Here is a 23,790-nt window from a genome sequence, read left to right on the forward strand (position 1 = left end):
AACAATTCTTTTATAAAAGCATGAAAACATTTTTTTAATCTTGAAGAAAATAACACTTTCCTTTGAATTAATATAAGTTGGTACTTGTATTACAAAAAGCGTTATCCAGGGCCCACCCAGTGATATAGTGGTTAAGTTTGCAAGCTCTGCTTCAGCAGCCCGGGGTTCACCGGTTCAAATCCTGGGCAAGGACCTAGACACCTCTCATCACACCATGCTATGGCAGCATCCCACATACAAAATAGAGGAAGAGTGGCAACACATGTTAGCTCAGGGCCAATCTTCATCATCAAAAAAAAAAAATGTTATCCAAACAAAATAGAAAATATATTGTATCTAAAACTTAATGCCAGAAATTTTTACTGAGGGTATAATATTTAATGTAAGTAGCTAAGAAAATCTTATAATGAGGTTAGAAAACATATTTGATATTTAGTATTATTTTGTGTCTTAAAATCTTGGAAGAGAACATTTTGACTAAAACATGCAAATGTACCAAATCTAACAATAAATGTGACAAGAAAGCAAGTAAACATATTTTTAATCCACAAACAGCAGCATATCATAATATAATGAATAATCACCATAAGAATGATAGTAAATTTACATATATATTATTTTCTAAAAACTTGAAGATACTAAAGAAATATCTATGCAAAGCAAATGCATAAATTAATAATATTAAAATGTTTAAAAATAAACCATAAATATATCTTGTGACTACTTCCACCTTGTGCTTAGCTGCATTTTCTCATTGCTTATTATGTTAATGAAATTCTGAACATTAAGTGAAATGCTAAATCTCAGGCTGAGATCTTAGCATATTAGTTGTTCTTAAGGATTTCCTGTCCTCCAGTGGTATCTGCCTTAATATTTTCACTGCACCTTTCAACATTACAAAGAGAAGACACATCACTTATACATTTACATTTTGAAATTATATCACACTGTATGGCAGCATCTAACTTTTCTTTCATTACAGGTTCACTCTCAGTTTGTACCCATGCATCACATCTTGCAACCTGTACAGTGCAATTACTGCTTTTGTTTTGCACAATGAGTGCTGAATCACACTGAGACTGTGGAAACTGATCTGTCTTATCTTTAAGTGAGAACTGGTGAAAATTCTCATTTTGTTTATGAATTTTGGCATTGTTTTTAGCAATCCTATCATGTGGAAGTTTTGCCATCCTTTCTAAATAAAAACTGTTAGTTGTTTCTTTGGTTTTGATGGATCTCCTATTTGAATCTTCAATTTGCTGCAATATTTGATCTTCATCTTCAGACAGCTAAAAGAAATTTAGTAATTTTGCTGTAAATGATGCTTTAATTTTAAAAAATCATTCAATGACTTCAAAGCAGACATTCTTAAATTCACATCATGGAAAATTTCAAAATACAGAAGAGACTTTGGCAGGTGGCAAGTCAACCTGGACTTTTGATTTTTAAAAATCATGGAGGTTATGGATTTTTTAAATAACAAGAACAATAATGATAATGACAATCCTTGTATTAAAAATTCAAAAGAAAGGGTCGGCCCTGTAGTGTAGTGGTTAAGTCAGGCAGGCTCCACTTCAGCAGCCCAGGTTCATGGGTTCAGATCCCATGGACCTACACTACTGCCAAGCCATACTGTCTTGGCAACCCATATACAAAATAGAGGAAGATCGGCACAGATGTTAGCTCAGGGCTAATCTTCCTCAGCAAAAAAAAAACAAAGAGGAAGATTAACAACCGATGTTAGCTCAGAGAGAATCATCCTCACCAAAAAAAAAAGAAAGAAAGCAAAAGAGCTAAAAAAGAGAAGGGGAATTTTGTCTCTTATCAGTCTCTATAATCACAGGCTACATCATCCCCCTACCCTTTCACACAGAGGAAACGATATACACCACACTCTTCAACCACTTAAAAAGAATGGAGTAGAAGTAATAACTTCGAAAGAAACAGTTGACACATATAACTTGTTCAACTATTCACTCATTGACTTTAGTCAAAAAATTTCTACATTGTATCTTTTATGGGCCCAGTCTCATAAAAGAAACAACTTAAGGAGAGTATCGGCTAACAGAAAATCAAATAGACAAAAGGAAAATTAAACAGCAATAAATATCACAACTGTTACATAAAAAGTCAAATTTTAAGTACTTTTAATAGGTTTATATTTCAATTTACTAGCTTGAATTTTTCAACTTCACAAAAAATTTATCTCTTAATTACTGCACTAACCAAAATATTCTTTTAGTGAAAATCTTATATAAAAGTACTGATTAGCCAAGCTAAAAAAAAAAAAAAAAGGCAGAGTTAACATTAAAAACCAAAATGAGGTATACGTCTCAGTTGTTTGGCACTGAAATAGGAAAAGTAAGCCCAAGAAACAGCATTAAGACTGGCTGCACACAAATTAGAGAAAACCAGCTCAATACATTTGTTTATTCAAGAAACAAGTATTTTTTAGCATCTGCAATGCAAGTGAAGCAGACACAGTTGCTGCCCTCTTAAAGCACACGTTCTCATTGGTGGAAATGGCATTAACCAAATAATCACACGTGTGCATATGTAATGACAGAATGAGAAAAGCACTATGAAAAACAAGTATGATGGACCTTGAGAGGATAATTGAGGGGCCTAATTTAGATTGAGGAACCAAAGAGGGGCTTTCAGAAGTAGCGACATATTTACGCTAAGACCTAAAGGATGAGTAACAGTAAGGCAGAGGAAACAGGATATATAAATAAATGCCCTGAAGCAGAAAAGAGACTGATAAACTAAGGAAAGTGAAATGTCATACGTGTGGAGTGTGGTGAGAGAGGGAGAACACCAGAAGTTGAAGATGTAGCCAGACTCTAAAGTAAAATAGAAATCCACTCATAGGAATAACATGATTCAATTTAAGTTTTCAAAAGATCACGATGACTGCTAACTGGAGAAAAAGTGGAACAAGAGTGGAAAATAGATCTCTTAGGAAACAACCACAATAGTTCAAGAACAAGATGATGGTACCTTAACTAGGGTATTGACACCAGAAGTTGAGGAAGTAGATAAATATGCCAAGTATTTTGGAAGTACAATTGACTGAATGAAGTGATGGAATGAATGTGGTTAAGGAAGGCAGATGAGGCAGAAAGAAATGACAGTTAATTACTAAGTTTCTAGAGTGAGTAATTGAGTGGACAAAAAGGTATCACTAATATAGGAAATATCAATAAAACTGACTTGGGGAGAAGAACAGGGGAATTCAGTTTGAGGAATAAAAATAAGGAGATATTTGTGAAACATCCAAGAAGAGGTATCCGCTAGGAAACTGGACATCTAAATAAGGATCTGGGCTAAAGTCATAAAGCTGAGAACTGTCATCAACTAGACAGTATATAAGTCATTGGAGCACATAACATCATCTAGAGTTTGGAATGTAGGTTAAGAGAAGAAAAGGATCCTGCAGCAAACCATAAACACTATGACATTTATATAGGAGGAAGGGTGGAAGAGAAGTAGACAAAGGCATAAAGTAGCACTCAAAGAGGTATGAAAAAACCAAAAGAGTGTGTTATCATAAAAGCAAAGAGAAGAAAATGTTTCAAAAAAAAAGAACATAATTTCTATTAATATTACTAAAAGTTCTTGTAAAATAAAAACTTCAGTGTCCAACGAATTTGACAAAATAGAAATCACTGGGGTCCTTCCTTAGCAAGAGCAGTTCAGATGGAAAGTGAGAGACAAAAGGTGGACGAAATGAATACGGAAGAATTGATGGAGGAGAATTCCATTAAATGTGATTTATGAGAAATGCAGCATTCCCACTCAGAACATAGCATGTCATTCCAATTATTCAGACGACAGTCTTCAGTAACACTTTAGTGTTTTCTTCATATAAGCCTTAAGGTTTTCTTTTTTCTATGTATTTTTGGTTGTTTTAGGGTTTCAATTCTTATGAGTGGGTTCTTTTAAAAACTCTTTTAAAAGAAACACAACTTTATCATATACACACACACATATCCTGATAAGATTGGCTTCTGTCAATAATAATGAACACATTCATTTATACTTTAATTTTATATTTCTGTTTACGTTCTTACATTTTTAATATTTTTCATTTTTTGTTTACATTTATATTTCCACTAGTTATTGTCTCAACTATTTGTTTCAGAATGTAAACGTACACTATGAGATATACAAAGAATTCTAAACTAGTATAGCATATATTAATAAGCAAAAAAATGAAAAGCATAACTTATCATCTCTGAACTAGAACTGAAACAACTATCTGTGGGCCTTGGAGAGTAACTGGTAGATCAACTACTCTGTGAAGACTCAAGATCTGAAAACGAACATTTAACTCATGAAGAATGGTATTTATTAATACTCTACTAAATATATACACAGGCAGCAGATATCAGCTGGTAAAATAAGTTTAGCTAACATACTGCAGAGCATTTTAAAAGTGTGCCAAAACTAGTTAAAACTTGAGAAACTCCGCATCTTGGATTTCTGACAGAGTATTACGGGTTTATTCTACACTTAAAAGTTTTTCATCTACAAGTAAAATAAGGGTACATAAGGCAAGAAAGGAGAACAGAGAAAATTCAATTGATTTTTTCTAATATACGAACAATGTTTTATGAACAAATAATTTAAATAATAATTTAAAGTGTCAACCTACAGGAAGGAGGAATAAGGCAAGTTGATTAAGTCCAAAAGCACCAGATATTTGCTAATCTAATAAACGAAGCTTCCTTGTACAATAAAAGCTGTATTTAAAAAATCAACTCAAAGCATCCAGTCCGATGTTCTTTCATTATGTGCTTAATGTGTTCTCTTATGATAGCAAGTAAAGTTTAAAAATAGGCCTGAGAAGTAGGTCATGACTCCTCACAATGCATAAATACTGTAGACCAAGAGGGACGTGCATTCACACTAAAGTAGCAACAAAAAGTACCTACCACCAAATCTAACAAGAGACATGCAGAATCTACTTGAGGAAAACTTTAAAGTGCTTAAAGGTGTTCTAAACAACTATTAAAGATACAAAATTAGGCTGAATTAACAAAAAGACATCCCTTGTTCTTAGATAGGTCTACTCAACATCATTAGTATAATAATCCACACTAAATCAATATATACACTTAGCATTTTCCTGATAAAACTAAAATATTTCTTTGGAGCTACACAAGTTGATTTTAAAGTTTATATAAAAAATAATCAAAATTAGCCAGAAAAATCTTTAAAAAGTACAAAGGGAGGTGTAACTGTTTTAGAAATTAAGCATACTATAAAGCACTTACTATAAAAATAGTACAGTATTAGCACACAAAGATTAGGAAAGACCAGTAGAACAGTAAAGAAAGCCCAGCACATATGAAAAGTTAGTACATAAAAAAGGTGGTATCACAAATGCCTAGGGAAAAGATGCATTTTAAAAGCCTGAATCAATACACATCTCACACCTTAAATCACAATAAACTCTAAATGGATTAAAGATTTAAGCGTAAAAATATAAAATCATACTAACACTAGAAGAAAACATTAAGTGAATTCATTTAACCTGGGAGTGTAGAGTCTTTCTAATCAAATCCAGAAGTATAAAAGAAAAGATGAATAAAATCAACCACATAAAAAAATACATTAATCCTTTGGCAAAGCAGGAGATATCATAAGCAAAGTCAAAACAAATCAAAAACCAATAATGAACTAGGAGGAAATATTTGTGACATATCACAAAGACCTAAATCTCTTTAATATATAAAGAGTTCTTACATATCAAGAAAAAAAATACCAAAAATTCAATTGGTCAAAAGACATGAATGGAGACTTTAAAGAAAAAGAAATGAAAACAGACATTAAATATTTTTAAAAGACGCTCAACTTCACTTATAGAAAAAGAAAAGCAAACTTAAACTGCCATCTATCCGTCTGTCTACCTATCTATTTTTATAAAACTCACAAAAATTCCCAAGTTTGAACACAATCCCTGTTGGTGAGGCTGTGGAATAAAAAGGCACATTTCTGGTGAGATTGCCAAATGATGCAACAGGGAATTTGGTAATATCTATCAAAATTGAATTTTGGCAATAATAACTACACAAAAAAACAATGTATCCCCCCTTTGACACAGCAATCCTACTCCTAGAAATTATCCTGAAAATGTACCTCCACAATTAAGAAACATATACACAAAGTTGTTCACCAAGCATTGTTTATAAGAACGCAATACTGGAAACAAACCAAATGTCCACCAACAGGGCATGACTGAATAAACTATAGCCCATCCACATAATAGATTACCAAATTGTCATAAATAAGGGATGAAGAAATGTCTAGTACTAAGATGGAGAAATCTATAAGAAACTTACTAAATAAATGAATCCATTTAATTCATCTATAAAATATCCTATATTATACAAAATATCCTATACTACATTTAAGTGAGAAAAGTGGAGAACTAAGACTCATGTGAATATGTGTGTTTATATATTCTTAGGCTTTATTTTGAAGAAAAACAGAACACAACAAAACATAGTAAAATGATAAACCATAAACCAATAAAAAAGTTACTCATATGAGGCAAAAGGAAATAGGGCAGACAAGATAGGATAGAAACCAGACTACTGGTTTACACTTCAAAAATTTAAATTAAATCCAAAAGAAAAAAGTTGATAAAGATTTCTAGGTATCCTAGCAAAGTAGATATCCGAAAGAATCATTCCATCACAGAATATCTAAAAAGTACCACAAACTATTTTTCATAAAAAGACAGTATAGACTAAAATGACCACTCAAATATGAAGTATTTGCTACACACAGCCTACAAGCAATTAGAATCTAGTATATATATATGAAAGATATATAGGATATATACATATATATCTACATATGGAAAAGATATATCCTATAAGGAAAGCCAAACTTTCTAAAAGAAATATGACCAATAGACATGAAAGGTATTTCACAGATAAACAGGGGTGGCAAATCAACCTAATTAATCATGGAAAATATAAATTAAAATTACAATGAAATACCAGATTCCAACAATGATAAAAAGCTGATCCAGTGTTAGTGAGAATATGGAACAACTAAGAGTCTTAGCTCCTGCAAGTGGGAGTTTAAACTGGCACAACTACTTTATAAAACAATTTTGTATTACCTAGAATAGATGAAGATGCGCATTACATTTGAACTAGCCAATTCTACTCCTTGACTCTTATTCAAGAGAAATTTTTTATACATGTGTGCCAGGAGAAATGTCAAGAATTGTCCAAGTAGCATTGTTTATTATAGCAAAATATTCAAAACAATCTAAATAACCAATGCCAGAAAATGTATAAATTGAGGTACATTCACACAACAGAAGGTTGCATAGCAGTAAATAAATAATGAAGTATACTAGAGTCACAAATATCAGAGTGGGTGAACAAAGAAAAGAAAGTTGCAGCAAAATATATAGCATTTGCCTCAATCTGTGAACAGTTCAAAACCAAGCAATGTAAAAGTCTATGTATGATACCATAAAAACAAATTCAGGATAATAGTTACCTCTTGGGGGCAGGATAGGAAATGCAATTGAGAAGATCTTCAAATGTACTGATTACGTATTATTTCTTAAGCTACAAAGTGAGTACAAGGGTATCTATTTTACTATTATTCGCTAAAATGTACATATATGTTACATATATTCATCATGTATAACACATTTTATAAAAGATAAAAGTAGTTTTGAAGACAATTGCATTACTAGTATATTCTAAGATATCTAGGAAACATATTTGCTGGCAAAAACCTAAAAAAAAGCACTTAAAACAATTTCCACTTAAATGTTAGTTTTTTTAAAAGAAAAAAAATTCACTTATACTGACAGACTTTCGTAGTAGAGGTTGGCCTGCCTTTTAAAGAACACGTTCCTCCTTTTTCCATCAGAATCTAAAAGAAAAATAAAATTTAAGAACTCCTAAGTATACACAATAATATCCACTTATAGCTCCCTTTTCACCCCACCAAATCATTTCACAGTACTCTTCCTTCATATTACTTTAATTCCACAAAGATAATTTTAAACTCACAAAGAAAAATTTGCCTATGACAAACAATAAAACAAAACAAAATTGAAATTCATTTAGAAACAGCAAGCAACAGAAGAGACACTTGATAAGAAATGAATTGACAAAAAAGAAAGGATTCAGGTAATCATAACAAATGCAGCTGAAAAAAGGAAAAGATACTAAAGCAATTTGGAGATTTATTCTGTTTTTCTTTTTCTAATTTGTTAAGTTGGATATCAGTTCATTTATTTTCAGGTTTTTTAAATAGTAAAAGCTCTTAGAGGTATCAATTTTCTACAGAACACACCATTGGTTTTGGTTTTCATCAATTTCTATGTAATTTGTAATTTATTTTCATTTCCTTTTCTTTTTTTCTTTTTCAAAACCAGAGTGTTTCTTAATTTTCAAGAAGATAAGGGAGGTTAAGCAACTTCTTTTCCTCTTCTTTCGTTCTAATTTAATGAATTTTTTATTAGAGAATATGGCTATGAATCTCTCCTTAGATAAATCTCTTAGACTTTCTTTGTGGCTTACTACATGAATTAGGTTTGCAAATATAGTAGGGACTTATAGAAAGCATATATTCTCTGTTGGTGGGATATACAGTTTTTGATAGACAGATAAGTAGCATAAAGGAGAAACCATCTAGTTGTTCACCAAACATGTTTCCCTTTCCTTTTAAGCATACAGCTAAAACACATTTCCTACCCTCCCTTGGAGTTGGTTTGGACACGTGATTTAAGTTCTGGTCATGGGTAAAGTGGTGTACACCACTGCCAGTGCTGGCCCATAAAAATTTTCTCCACAATCCTCCACTTCCTTTTCCCTTCCACTATACCCAGTATCAACAAGTTGGAAACCTACCAGTTGAAGATACCAGAGTCCCTACCAGCTTGGAGCCCTGAATAACTTTGTCGAGCAAAGCCTCTTTTCTAACCTCACTATTTAATCATTTAAAAAGCCTTGTACATTCAACTCTTAGAATATTCAAGCCCCAAACCTGCACCAGTAAGATACAAGCTGAGAAAGCTATATAGACCCCCAAGACAGGCAAACACTCCAATATCCACTTCAGATCTGTTGATAGAGGATAACAGACAAATAAAATGGTCCCAAAGAGAAGAAACTAAATTATTTAAGGAATTTCCCCATCCTCTAGGATAGCAAGATTTTCACACAATGTCTGCCCAGCAGGATTTCATGATCGGTATGGATCAGTAACTCTGTATCACCTCTTCTTCTCCTTTCTGAATGGGCTTGTCATTGAATTTTTACTCTCCTTGTTCCAATAATATATATTTTATTTATATATATCTTGCCATCTTTTTATTTTTAACCTCTATTATTATGTTCTACATGTTTCTTGAAAAACTATAAAGATTATTTTTTTCTTCTCAATTTGATGTTCTTGGAATCTTGTTAAGAAAAATCAACCTCTTTATATTTCATATATTAATTGCTAAGCAGTTTTCATTCCTTACATTTTACCTTTCCCATTTATCTAAAAGTTATTTCATTCTTTCCCATCTTGATCAGGTTTCCTAGTGTGACATCCCCACTCCCTTGAATTCTGAATATCTTCTACGTGTCTTTATTTCTCTAGTGATTACCTTCCCATTGGTAACAACCATAATTTAAATCTTATTCCTCTACTACTTTAAAATTAAATAAGTTCCAGTTCAAGACGGCAATGTAGGAGGATCCTGAACTCACCTCCTCCCACAGACACACCAAATCTACAGCTACATACAGAACAATTTCCTCTGAAAGAAACCCCAAAACAAGCTCAGAGACTCCCATACATCAGGGGAATGAGAAAAAACCCACAGTCAAATGGGTAGGAGAGGCCGAGACACAATCTTACCATAAACCCCACCCTGGGCATGATCCACAACCAGGAGGGAACCCACAACTCTGAGCTTCTCCCCAAGGAGTGAATGGCTTGACCCTCATATCTGGTACTTGAACTTTTAAGGCCTTCACCAAAGAGATAAGCCCCCAAAACGTCAAGTTTTGAAAGCCAACAGGGCTTGTGTCCATGAGACCCACAAGGCTACACGGAACTGAAAAACAGTTCCTAAAGGGCTCGCACAGGCTCACCATGCTGCACCCCAGGGCCTAGAGCAGAGGCAGCTCACTGACTATCCAGTCTTTCTGTGAAACAAGCCTATTAGCTTATCCTCATAGCTGCAAACTAAGAGTCAGGCTTCTAATTAAACTCACATCTAAGGGCTGACTGTAATCCTCTCCAGTGAACTCGGAGGCTGGGTACCATCTTTCCACTCTCCCGCTGCCTCGCTCATGGTCACCAGTACCTTGCAGAATGGAGCTTACATTTGAGGGTCCCACAGGACTGTAACAAATGGAGAAAGAGTTCCTAACTGGCTATCCTCCAGGGCAAAGCAAAGAGACAGTAGATTGAATCGCACCCCAATCCTTCTGTGAGAGAAGCCTATTTGCTTATCTTAAATCTTTGGCCTAAGGAGCAGGCTTCTAATTTAACACACATCTACAGGCCTACTGAAATATTCTCCTAAGACCATAGAGCCCAGTGGGCACCATCTTCACAGTCCAACTCTGCCTTGCTCCAAGTCACCAGTATCTCCCAGAAAAGAGCTTGTGCACATTGTCTGGAGGCCCAGTTTTCGCAGCTGCCACCCATGGGATGCCCCTTGATCAGCTGGCTCTGGCAGCCAACAAGGCTTTGAAGAGGATCAGAATTGGCCATCTGAGCCAGCCCTGATGGCCTAGTGGTTGAAGTTCGGTGTGTTCCACTTTGGTGGCCTGGGTTTGGTTCCCGGGCATGGAACCACATGGCTCATCTGTCAGCAGCCATGCTGTGGCGGCAGACCACATAGAAGAACTAAGACTTACAACTAGAATATACAACCATGCACTGAGGCTTTGGGGAGGGGAAAAAAATGAAAGAGAGAGGAAGATTGGCAATAGATGTTAGCTCAGGGCAAATCTTTCCCAGAAAAAAAAAAAAAAAAGAATTTGCCACCCCAAAATGTGTCTCTTTGCCTTGATTATTTTAAGGACAAAAGAGTCTTTGACTCTTTGAAAGAAATTCTGACCTTCCCCCTAACTGCCTAAAAGAATTTAAGATAGAATGGCCTGTCCCAGGAAGGAGATATCACCATAGATAATTCTAGGTGTGGTAGACAGAAAGACATCTAGCAAGGGCCATTTTATCAAAAGATCTCTTTCAGTTCCCATTGTCTACAGATGGCCCAGCAAACACTTGTTTATCAAACATTTGCATTTCCATCGTCATGTAAATTGCCTTCCTCTCCTTTGAAGTCCCAAACCACTACCCCCAATATCCTCCTTTATCTTTAGCTGAAGATGGTATTAAGGTGGCAATTTCAGCCACTCCAGCAAGATTTTCCTGGGTTTCTCCCATGTACATATGTTATCAAACTTTGATTCTCTCCTGTTATTCTGTCTCATGTCAATTTAATTCTTAGACCAGCCAGAAGGACCCAGAGGGTAGAGGAATTGTTTTCCTCCCCTACAATTTACGTTCACAGGTCCCACAGGACTATAATGAACAAAGAAAGAGTTCCTAACCAGCTACCGGTCCAGGGCACAGCAGTGAGGCAGCAGACTGAAATGCCCGTCTTTCTGTGAAAGAAGCCTATTAGCTTATCTTCATACCTGTGGCCTGAGGGTCAAGCTTCTAACTAAGCACAGACCTAGGGGCTAACTGCAATCCTCCCCAGAGACCAGGAAGCCCAATGGTTACCATCTTCACACTCTCCATCTGTCCCACCCTAGGTTGCTAATGTCTCCAAGAAAGGAGATTGTGCACATATCTAGCACCAGGGTTTCTGTGTCAGCTGCCCAAAAGACACATCCCTTGATAGCCTGGCTCTGGTGGCCAGCAGGGCTTGTGTTCATAGATTCAACAGGATGTCAGCAAACAAGCAGTTCTTATATGGCTATCACACCAGGGCTCAGTGCAGACGAGCACACAGAAATGCTCATGTCAAAGTCTTCCCATGAATGAGGTATATTTACATACTTCAAAAGCTGCTGCATCAGGGTCCAGTTTCCAATTAGACTGAATCTAGATGTTGACTGAGATCTTCCCTATTGGGACACCGGCAGGTTTTTGCACACCCTCAAATACTGGGAGCCACAAAAAATAAAGCAGACTGCTTGAACAACCACAAAGGTTTGAGAGACAACCAAGAGCTACAGCAGGGTTGAAACATAAGGTTCATCTCCTGCACGAGGCCACTTCTTCAAGACTAGAGAGGTGGCTGTTTTACAGAATGCATGGAAACCAACACAGAGAATCAAGGAAAATAAAGAAACAGAAGAAGACATTCCATATGAAAGAACAAGATAAAGCCTCAGAAAAAGACCTTAATGAAATAAGTGATTTACCTGATAAATGGTTCAAATTAGCCATCATAAAGATGCTCACCAAGGTCAGGAGAAAAATACATGAACAAAGTGAGAATTTCAACAAAGAGAACATAGCGTAGAAAGTATAAGAAAAATACCAAAAATAAATCACAGAGCTGAAAAATACAATAGAAAGGTACAAAAGAAGACTAGATGAAGCCAAAGAAAGGATCAGCAAACAAAAAGACAGGGCAGAGGAATTTACCCAATCAGAAGAGCAAAAAGAAAAAGGAATGAAAAAGAATGAAGATAGCACAAGGAACTTATTGACAACATCAAGTGGACCAATATTTGTATTATAGGGGTCCCAAAAGAAGAAAGGGGCAGAAAATTTATCTAGAGAAATTATGACTGAAACTTCCCTAACGTGGGGAAAGAAACAGACATCCAGATCCAGGAAGCCCAGAGAGTTCCAAATGAGATGAACTCAAAGAGACCTCACCAAGACACATTATAATTAAGTTATCAAAAGTTAAAGACAAGGAAAGAATCTTAAAAACAGCAAGATAAAAACAACTTGTTACATCCAAGGAACCCTCATAAGACTATTAGCAGATCTTAAGCAGAAACTTTGCAGGCCAGAAGGGAGTGGCACAACATATTCAAAGTGCTGGAAGAAAAAAACTGCTAGTCAAGAATACCCTACCCAGCAAAGCTGTCCTTCAGAATAGAAGGATAGATAAAAAGTTTTCCAGACAACAAAAAGCTAAAAGAGTTTATCATCACTAGACTGGCCTTACAAGAAATGTTAAAGGGACTTTCAGCTAAACCGAGAGGGCCCTAAATCAGTAACAGGAAAACATATAAAATTATAAATCTTACTGGTAAAGGTAACTATATAGTAAAATTCAGAATAATCTAATGTTGTAGGTGATGGGTTAATCACTTATAAAGCTAGTATGAAGGTTAAAAGACAAAAGTACTAAAAATAACAACTACAATGTTTTGTTAATAAATACACAAGATAAAAAGATATAAGTTGTGACATCAAAAACATAAAACTTGGGAGGGCAGTAAAAATTTAGATCTTTAGAATGCATTCAAACTTAAGTTTTTAAGAACTTAGAATGTTATAAGTTGTTTTACATAAGCCTCATGGTAACACAAAGCAAAAACCTACAGTAGATACACAAAAGATAAAGAAAAAGGAATCCTAAGCACACCATTACAGAAAATCATCAAATCACAAAGAAAGAAAAAAAGAAAAAACAAAGGAATTACAAAACAGTCAGAAAAAAATGAACAAAATAGTAATAAGTCCACACCTATTAATAATTACTTTAAATGTACATGGACTAAATTCTCCACTCAAAAAATATGGAGTGGCTAAATAGACTGAAAAAACAAGATCCATCTATATGCTGCCTATAAGAAACTCACTTCAGAGGTAAGGACACACACAGTCTGAAAGTAAAGGGACAGAAAAAGATATTCCATGCAAATGAAAACCAAAAAAAAAACCTGGCATAGCTATACATATATCACACAAAATAGACTCTAATACAAAGAGACTTGGAGACAAAGAGAGTAATAAGAGACAAAGAAGGTCATTATATAGTCATGCACCACATAAAAACGTTTCATTCAACAACAGACTGTGTATACAACAGTGATCCTTTAAGAAAAGTAACATATAGTCTAGGTGTGTAGCAGGCTATACCATTGAGGTTTGTGTAAGTACTGTAAGAGAGGAAGAAATTTTCCTCTACTCTTCTAGGTTTTTCTGGCTGATCTAAAAATTAAATTGACACGAGGCAAATTAACAGGAGAAAAACAAAAGTTTAATAACATGTACACATGTGAGAAACACAATAAAACCAAGTAACTAGCCAAAGCCTTCACCTTAAATATCATCTTCAGGTAAAGACAAAATAAGATGTTGGAGATGAAGAGAGTCAGGGACTTGAAAGGGAAAGAAGGCAATTCACAGGTAAGTGAAAAGGAGCAAATGCTTAGAAAACAAGTGTTTGGCCACAGAAACAGAAAAACACAGAAGGGAGTCCAAAAATCAGGCTTTTCTAGGTGCCTTCCTGTCTATCACCTAGTTCATGTTATGCTAAGGTGATAGCTTGCTTCCTGAGACAGCTCTTTTTAATCTGAATTCTTTTAGGCAGTTAAGGGGTAGGTTACAAGACAAACTTTCTAAGTCTTTTTTTCTCAAAAATAGCCTAAAACAATCCTCACGTTAAAGAGACACATTTTGGGATGGCAAATTTTGTTCCCCTTTAGTATGCTCTATGAGGTTCTCATAATGATGAAATTGCCTACTGACGTATTTCTCAGAATGTATCCCGTCATTAAGCAATGCATGACTGCATAATAAAAAAGGGGTGAATCCAACAAAAGGATATGACATTTGTAAATATTTATGCACTCAACACAGGAACACCAAAATAAATAAAACAAATATTAACAGACCTAAAGAGAGAAAATATACAACAATACAACAGTAGGGGACTTTAATACCCCACTTTCATCAAAGGATAGATCATCCAGTCAGAAAATCAATAAAAACATATTGGCCTTACATGGCACTTTAGACCAGATAGACCAAACATACATACACAGAACATTCCATCCACAAGCAACAGAATACACATTCTTCTCAAGCACACAAGGAACATTCTCCAGGATAGACCATATGTTAGGCCACAAAACAAATCTTAATAAATTTAAGAAGACTGAAATCACATTAAACATGTTTTCTAACTGCAATGACGTGAAACTCAAAATCAATTACAAGAAGAAAACTGGAAAATTCACAAATATGTGGATATTAAATAACATGCTCCTGAACAACTAATGGGTCAAAGAAGAATCAAAAAAGAAATTAAAAAATATCTTGAGACAAATGAAAATGGAAATACAACATACCAAAACTTATGGGATGCAACAAGAGCAGTTCTAAGATGGAAGTTCCTGGTGATAAATGCCCACATTAAGAAACAAGAAAGATCTCAAATAAACAACACAGCTTTACACCTCAAGGAACAAGAAAATGAACAAACTGAACCTAGTTAGTAAAAGACGGAAATAACAAAGATCAGAGTGAAAATAAATGAAATAGACACTAAAAGACACTAGAAAAGATCAATGAAACTAAGAGCTGGTTTTTTGAAAAGACAAACAAAATTGACAAACCATTAGCTAGACTTAACAAGAAAAAAGAGAGAGGACTCAAATAAATAAAATCAGAAATGAAAGAAAAGCCGTTACAACTGATATCACAGAAATAAAATGCATCATAAGACACCATTATGATTAATTATACAACAACAAACTGGACAATCTAGAAGAAAAAGATAAATTTCTAGAAACATACGACCTACCAAGACTAATTCATGAAGCAATAGAAAATATGAATAGACTTATTACTAGTAAAGATATCAAACCAGTAATCAAAAACTTCCCAATGTCAAAAGTCCAGGACAAATGGCTTCCACTGGTGAATGTTGCCAAACATTCAAAGAAGAATTAATACCTATCCTTCTCAAACTATTTCAAAAAAGAGAAGAGGAGACAACTCTTCCAAACTCCTTTTATGAGGCCAGCATTACCCCGATATCCAAACTAGTCAAGGACACCACAAGAAAAGAAAATCACAGGACAATATCCCTGATGAACATACATACAAAAATCCTCAATAAAACATTAACACTTCAATCTAGGTGAATGGCACTATCCCATCAACTACTCATTTACCCAAATAATAAATCCAGATCTCCTTCAATGTTTTCCTTCTCCCTTAACTAATCAACAACAACTATCAAATCAAGATCTTCTAAATCTTTGTGATAGCTCTTCCCTCATTTCCATCCTTACTTACACTGCTCAACTTCAAGCCCTCATTATTTTTTGCCCTGCCTTGAGTCATGCCACTTCTCAAATCTCTCATTGTTGCTAGAGTCAACTTTTTAATACTCAGATGTCATCAAACTCCTCTACTAAAATTTTTTCAGTGGCTCTGTTTGGTGACAGAAAATAAAACTGGTATATGTCATGTAAAGTCTTTTATGATCTAGCCCTTTATATTGTCTAGAATTATCTTTTGCCATTTCACCATCGCTTGTAATTTACACTATAGTAGTAGCAATAACAACAACTGGAATGAAGTTACTTTGCAGCTTCTAAAATAAGCTATACTCTCTCACTTGTTAGTTTCTATCTATGTTGCTTCTTCTTCATAGTATGAAGGCAGTTTGTCCATTTGGTAAACTTATTAATTGATATCCAGATCAAAAGTTTTCTCCTCTATTACATCTTCCTCCTGACTAGCCATGAAACTTAGAATTATTTTTTACTTGTCTCCCACTGCCCCTTGTACAAACCCCAATTGGAGCAATTTATCTAAATGTATTATATTTTTTTCTGTTTCTGTCTAGCTACTAGACCATAGCTTCCTAAAAACAGGTCCCATGTCCCTTCATCTCTGTACCTTGCAGAGTCTAGTGCATAACACAATATAAGCTTCATAAGAACAAAAACTGTTTCTTCACCACTGAATCTTCAGTGTCTAGCATACAGGAGGATGACAATAAATTCTAGTGAATGAATTCATGATATGTACTCAATGTACACACTGAAGACAAAAAGACAAAACAATTAATATAGTTGAAAATATACAGTCAGATAAGACAAAAGTTTGAATCCTGGCTCAAATGTGTAACTTTGAACAAGTTATTTAATCTTTCTGAACTTGAGTCTCTTTTGCTGTGACGAGCTTACAGGATCTGGCTCTTGTAGATTAGAACTAAGTGAAACAGAAACTAGTGACCTACTCAACAAAGAATTCAAACAAAATATCATGAGGATGCTCACAGATATGCGGAGAAGAATGGATGAACACAGTGAGCACATCAGCAAAGAACTGGAAGATATAAAAAAAAAAAATCAGAAATGAAGAATACAATACTCAAAATGAGAAATTCACTCGAGGGACTCAATAACAGAGTAGAGGAAGGAGAAGAACGGATCAGTGAACTAGATGAAAGACTAGAGGAAATCACCCAATCAGAACAGAAAAGAGAAAAAAGAATTAGACAGAATGAGAAGAGAGTAAGGGAACTCTGGGACAATATCAAGCGTGCTAACATTCGGATTATAGGGGTCCCAGAAGGAGAAGAGAGAGACAAAGGGACAGAAAGTGTATTTGTAGAAATAATAGAGGAAAATTTTCCTAACCTGAGGAAGGAAACAGACATCCAACTTCAGGAAGCACAGAGAACTCCAAACAAGAGAAGCCCAAAGAGGCCCACACCAAGACATATTATAATCAAAATGTCTAAAATTAAAGACAAAGAGAGAATCCTAACAGCAGCAAGAGAAAGGCCGCAAGTGACATATAAAGGGAAGCCCATCAGACTATCAGCGGACTTCTCAGTCAAGACCCTACAGGTAAGAAGAGAATAGCACGACATATTTAAAGGCTAAAAGGAAAAAACCTACAACCAAGAATACTCTATCCATCAAGGTTGTCATTCAGAATGGAAGGAGAGATAAACAGCTTCCCAGACAAGCAAAAATTAAAGGAGTTTATCACCAAGAAACCAGTTCTGCAAGAATTGCTGAAGGGACTTATTTAAGTGGGAAAGCAATAACCACAAATAGAGATTAAAAAAAATTATCAAAAAAACCCAAAACAACAACCACACAAGACAGGCAATAAAATCACTAGCAAGGTAAAAGGACAGTAAAGGCAGCAGATCAACTACCTGTGAAGATAATATGAAGGTTAAAAGACAAATGTACTAAAATCACCTATTTCAATGATAAGAGGGTAATAGATAGACACACACTAAACACAAGACTATATATGATGTGAAAAACATAATGTGGGAGGAGGGGAGTGAAAAAGTAGAGCTTTTAGAAAGAGGTCAAGCTAAAGAGTCTATCTACTCAATATAGACTGTTACATGCACAGTATATTAAATAGGATCCTCATGGTAACCACAAACCAGAAACCTATAACAAGCAGGACAAAGAGTAAGACAAAAGAAATCAAACATATTACTAAAGATAACCATCAAACCAGAAGGGAAGAGAGCAAGAGAAAAAGAAAGGAACTGAGAAGAACTACTAAAACACCCCAAAAAAGAAAAAGTGACAAAATGGCAATAAACACATATTTATCAATAACTACTTTAAATGTCAATGGACTAAATGCTCCAATCAAATGCCATAGGGTGGCCAACTGGATAAAAAAACAAGATCCACGTATATGCTGCATACAAGAGACACACTTCAGACCTACAGACACTCACAAACTGAAAGTGAAAGGATGGAAAAAGATATTCCATGCAAATGGCAAAGAAAAGAAAGCAGGGGTAGCAATACTTATATCAGACAAAATAGACTTTAAATCAAAAACTGTAATAAGAGACAAAGACGGGCACTACATAAAGATAAAGGGAACAATCCAACAAGAAAATATAACACTTGTAAATATCTACGCACCCAACATAGGAGCACCTAAATATATAAAGCAATTATTAACAGACATAAGAGGAGAAATAGACAGTAACACAATAATAGTAGGGGACTTTAACACTCCACTTACACCAATGGATAGATCATCCAAACAGAAGATCAATAAGGAAACACTCGCCTTAAAGGACACATTAGACCAGATGGACTTAGTAGATATATACAGAACATTCCATCCAAAAACCACAGAATACACATTCTTTTCAAATGCCCATGGAACATTCTCCAGGATTGATCACATATTAGGCCACAAAACAAGTCTCAATAAATTTAAGAAGATCGAAATAATACCGTGCATCTTTTCTGACCACAAAGGTATGAAACTGGAAATCAACTACAGAAAGAAAACCAGAAAAGCCACAAAAATGTGGAGATTGAACAAAATGCTACTGAACAATGATTGGGTCAATGAAGAAATCAAAGAAGATATCAAAAAATTCCTGGAGACAAATGAAAATGAAAACATGACACGCCAAAATCTGTGGGATACAGCAAAAGCGGTTCTACAAGGGAAGTTTATAGCAATTCAGGCCTACCTCAACAAAGAAGAAAAATCCCAAATAGACAATCTAAAAGCATACCTAAAGGTACTGGAAGAAGAACAACAAACAAAGCTCAAAATCAGAAGGAAGGAAATAATAAAAATCAGAGCAGAAATAAATGAAATAGAGACTAAGAAAACAATAGAAAAAATTAATGAAACCAAGAGCTGGTTCTTCGAAAAGATAAACAAAATTGACAAACCCTTAGCTAGACTCACCAAGAAAAAAAGAGAGAAGGCTCAGATAAATAAAATCAGAAATGAAAGAGCAGAGATTACAACGGACACCTCAGAAATACAAAAGATAATAAGAGAATACTATGAAAAGCTATACGCCAACAAATTGGATAATCTAGAAGAAATGGATAAATTCTTAGAAACATACAACCTTCCAAAACTGGACCAAGAAGATGTAGAAAATTTGAATAGACCGATTACCAGTAAGGAGATCGAAACAGCAATCAAAAACCTCCCAAAAAATAAAAGTCCAGGACCAGATGGCTTCCCTGGTGAATTCTACCAAACACTCAAAGAAGAGTTAATACCTATCCTTCTCAAACTCTTCCAAAAAATTAAAGAGGAGGGGAGGCTTCCTAACTCCTTCTACGAAGCAAACATTATCCTGATACCAAAACCAGACAAGGACAACACAAAAAAAGAAAATTACAGGCCAATATCACTGATGACCATCGACGCGAAAATCCTCAACAAAATACTAGCAAATCGAATACAATGATACATTAAAAAGATCATACATCATGATTAAGTGGGTTTCATTCCGGGGATGCAGGGATGGTTTAACATCTGCAAATCTAACAACGTGATACACCACATTAACAAAATGAAGAATAAAAATCACATGATCATCTCAACAGATGCAGACAAAGCATTTGACAAGATACAGCATCCATTTATAATAAAAACTCTCAATAAAATTGGTATAGAATACCTCAACATAATAAAGGCCATATATGACAAACCCACAGCAAATATCATTTTCAATGGAGAAAAACTGAAAGCTATCCCTCTAAGAACAGGAACCAGACAAGGATACCCGCTGTCACCACTCTTATTTAACATAGTATTGGAAGTCCTAGCCAGAGCAATCAGGCAAGAAAAAGAAATACAAGGGATCCACATTGGAAAAGAAGAAGTGAAACTGTCACTCTTTGCAGACGACATGATTTTATATCTAGAAAACCCTAAAGAGTCCACTAAAAAACTTTCAGAAATAATAAAGGAATATAGTCAAGTTGCGGGATACAAAATCAATGTACAAAACTCAGTTGTGTTTTTATACACTAACAACAAAGTAGCAAAAAGAGAAATTAAGAATACAATCCCATTTACAATTGCAACAAAAAGAATAAAACACCTATGAATAAACTTAACCAAAGAGGTGAAAGATCTCTACACCGAAAACTATAAAACATTGTTGAAAGATATTCCGTGCTCTTGGATTGGAAGAATTAACATCGTTAAAATGTCCATACTTCCTAAAGCAATCTATAGATTCAACACAATCCCTATCAAAGTTCCAACAACATTTTTTACAAAAATAGAACAAAGAATCCTACAAGTTATATGGAACAACAAAAGACCCCGAATAGCCAAAGGATTCCTGAGAAAAAAGAACAAAGCTGGAGGTATCACACTCCCTGATTTCAAATTGTACTACAAAGCCATAGTAACCAAAACAGAATGGTACTGGCACAAAAACAGACACACAGATCAATGGAACAAAATTGAGAGCCCAGAAGTAAACCCACACGTTTATGGACAGCTAATATTCGACAAGGGAGCCAAGAGCATACGATGGAGAAAGGAGAGTCTCTTCAATAAATGGTGTTGGGAAAACTGGACAGCCACATGCAAAAGAATGAAAGTACACCATTCCCTTACACCATGCACAAAAATCAACTCAAAATGGATTAAAGACTTGAATGTAAGACCCGAAACCATGAGACTTCTAGAAGAAAACATAGGCAGTATGCTCTATGACATTGGTCTGAGCAGCATATTTTCAAGTCCCATGTCTGACCGGGCAAGGGAAACAAAAGAAAAAATGAACAAATGGGAGTACATCAAACTAAAAAGCTTCTGCACAGCAAAGGAAACCATCAACAAAACGAAAAGAGAACCTAACAATTGGGAGAAGCTATTTGCAGACCATATATCAAATAAGGGGTTAATATCCAAAATATACAAAGAACTTATATAGATCAACAACAAAAAAACCAACAATCCAATTAGAAAATGGGCAAAAGATCTGAACAGAGATTTCTCCAAAGATATCCAGATGGCCAACAGGCATATGAAAAGATGCTCAACATCATTAGCTATCAGGGAAATGCAAATCAAAACTACAATGAGGTATCACCTCACTCCGGTCAGAATGGCTATAAATAACAACACAGGAAACAACGAATGTTGGAAAGGGTGTGGAGAGAAGGGAACCCTTGTTCACTGCTGGTGGCAGTGCAAGCTGGTGCAGCCACAATGGAAAGCAGGATGGAGTATCCTCAGAAAGTTAAGGATAGATCTACCATACGATCTAGCTATTCCACTGCTGGGTATTTATCCAAAGAACTTGAAAACACAAAGGCATAAAGATCCTTGCACCCCTATGTTCATTGCGGCATTATACACAATAGCCAAGACTTGGAAGCCACCTAGGTGCCCATCAAGGGACGAATGGATAAAGAAGATGTTGTATTTATACACGATGGACTACTACTCAGCCATAAGAAATGACGAAATCTGGCCATTTGTGACAATATGGATGGACCTTGAGGGTATTATGCTGAGTGAAATAAGTCAGAGGGAGAAAGTCAAATACCATACGATCTCACTCATAAGTAGAAGATTAAAAACGACAAAAAGAAAAAAAAAACACATAGCATTGGAGATTGGACTGGTGGTTACCACTGGGGGAGGCAGGAGGACAAAAGGGGTGATTAGGCTCACATGCGAGGGGATGCACTATAATTAGTGTTCGGGTGGTGAACATGATGTAATGTACACAGAATTCGAAATACGATGTACATCTGAAAAAAATAAAAATTTAAAGAAATAAAGAAATAAATGCATCTAGATTGGTTTTTCTCAAATAAACACATTATAGTTTCTGAAAAGGCAATAATTTTATTTCTAGACCTAAACTATAATTTCCCCAGAGTAAGAAAAGTAGCCTAAAAAGAAATTTTTCAATAAAAGCTAACCTTAAATGAAAGTACACTGCAAATACTAAAATATGACATGAATTATCAACTGACTTAATTGGAAAGATAATGTAAAATGTACTTTACCTCACCAAGTCCAAAGTTCCACGACTGCTTAAAAGGCAATTCTTTCAAAGGGACATTACCCCTAGGGTCACAAATAAGACAGTATTAAAGTTTGATTTATTCTCTCTGAAAATTATTGTTCTAAATCATGGTTCCCAAAGTTGGCTACAGATCAGAATTATAAGGGAAGCTTTTTAAAAAATACATAAGCTCCATCCTAAGGGTGTGGGTCAAACTTGGTATTTTGTATTTTAAAATCACCCCCTTGAGTGATTCAGTTCTGCACCCAGCTTTGAGAACCATGTTCTAAAATCACTTTCATAAAGTACATTTTAAAATTCAAGGTCTAACATGCTAGTTTTCATTCATAAGTTTCTGAACACCTGGAAGTTTGACAGCAAAGAACCTAATTTTTTTACTTTATTAAATAAGTTGTGAATGTTTTATTTGTTGTGCCAATCCCATAAAAATGGCATATAGGTATTCTTTTTACAAATAGATATTTTAAATATTTCCATAAGAAAGTACTTCTACAATAAAAACCTATTCTAATTCATGATTGTTAATTACCCAGATTTGACTAAACCACAATTATTACCAAGAAAGTTAGGACTATTCCAAAACTACAAGTTTTCTTTAATTAAGTATAACTGCAGTCCCATAAACTCTTGATATGTTTGCTTATGCCATTAGCATCTGAATTCTATTACTCCCTTGTTCTGATTCTATACTAACCAAGCCACCTTCCCATGGAGAGCTGCCAAGAATTAGAAAACATGCTTATCATGCCAGTAAACATTCCTATATAAGTAACCCTTCTATTTCTTACTGTAAATTAATAAATTGACATTCTGGTGAGTGTGTAAGTTTCTTGAACACATAAGTCAGTCTTCTCAAATCTAATTAACACTAAGATTCAGATAAGATGACGGCTTTGTGCTGGCAAATACGAGCACCATACTCTCAACTAGGGTGATATTACTAAGATTCTGACAACTGGTAAGCCTTTGTAGAGGCCAGTCTGCCCACTCTG

The 23,790-nt window shown here is 35.0% G+C and overlaps 1 pseudogene; it reads right to left on the reverse strand.

The window, feature by feature from the left end:
- Positions 1–824: 824 nt before the first annotated feature.
- Positions 825–23,790, reverse strand: part of LOC123276501 (regulator of DNA class I crossover intermediates 1-like) — a 60,908-nt pseudogene continuing 37,942 nt past the window's right edge.

This window comes from Equus asinus, unplaced genomic scaffold (genome assembly GCF_041296235.1).
Source record: "Equus asinus isolate D_3611 breed Donkey unplaced genomic scaffold, EquAss-T2T_v2 contig_197, whole genome shotgun sequence".
Lineage (NCBI taxonomy): Eukaryota > Metazoa > Chordata > Mammalia > Perissodactyla > Equidae > Equus > Equus asinus.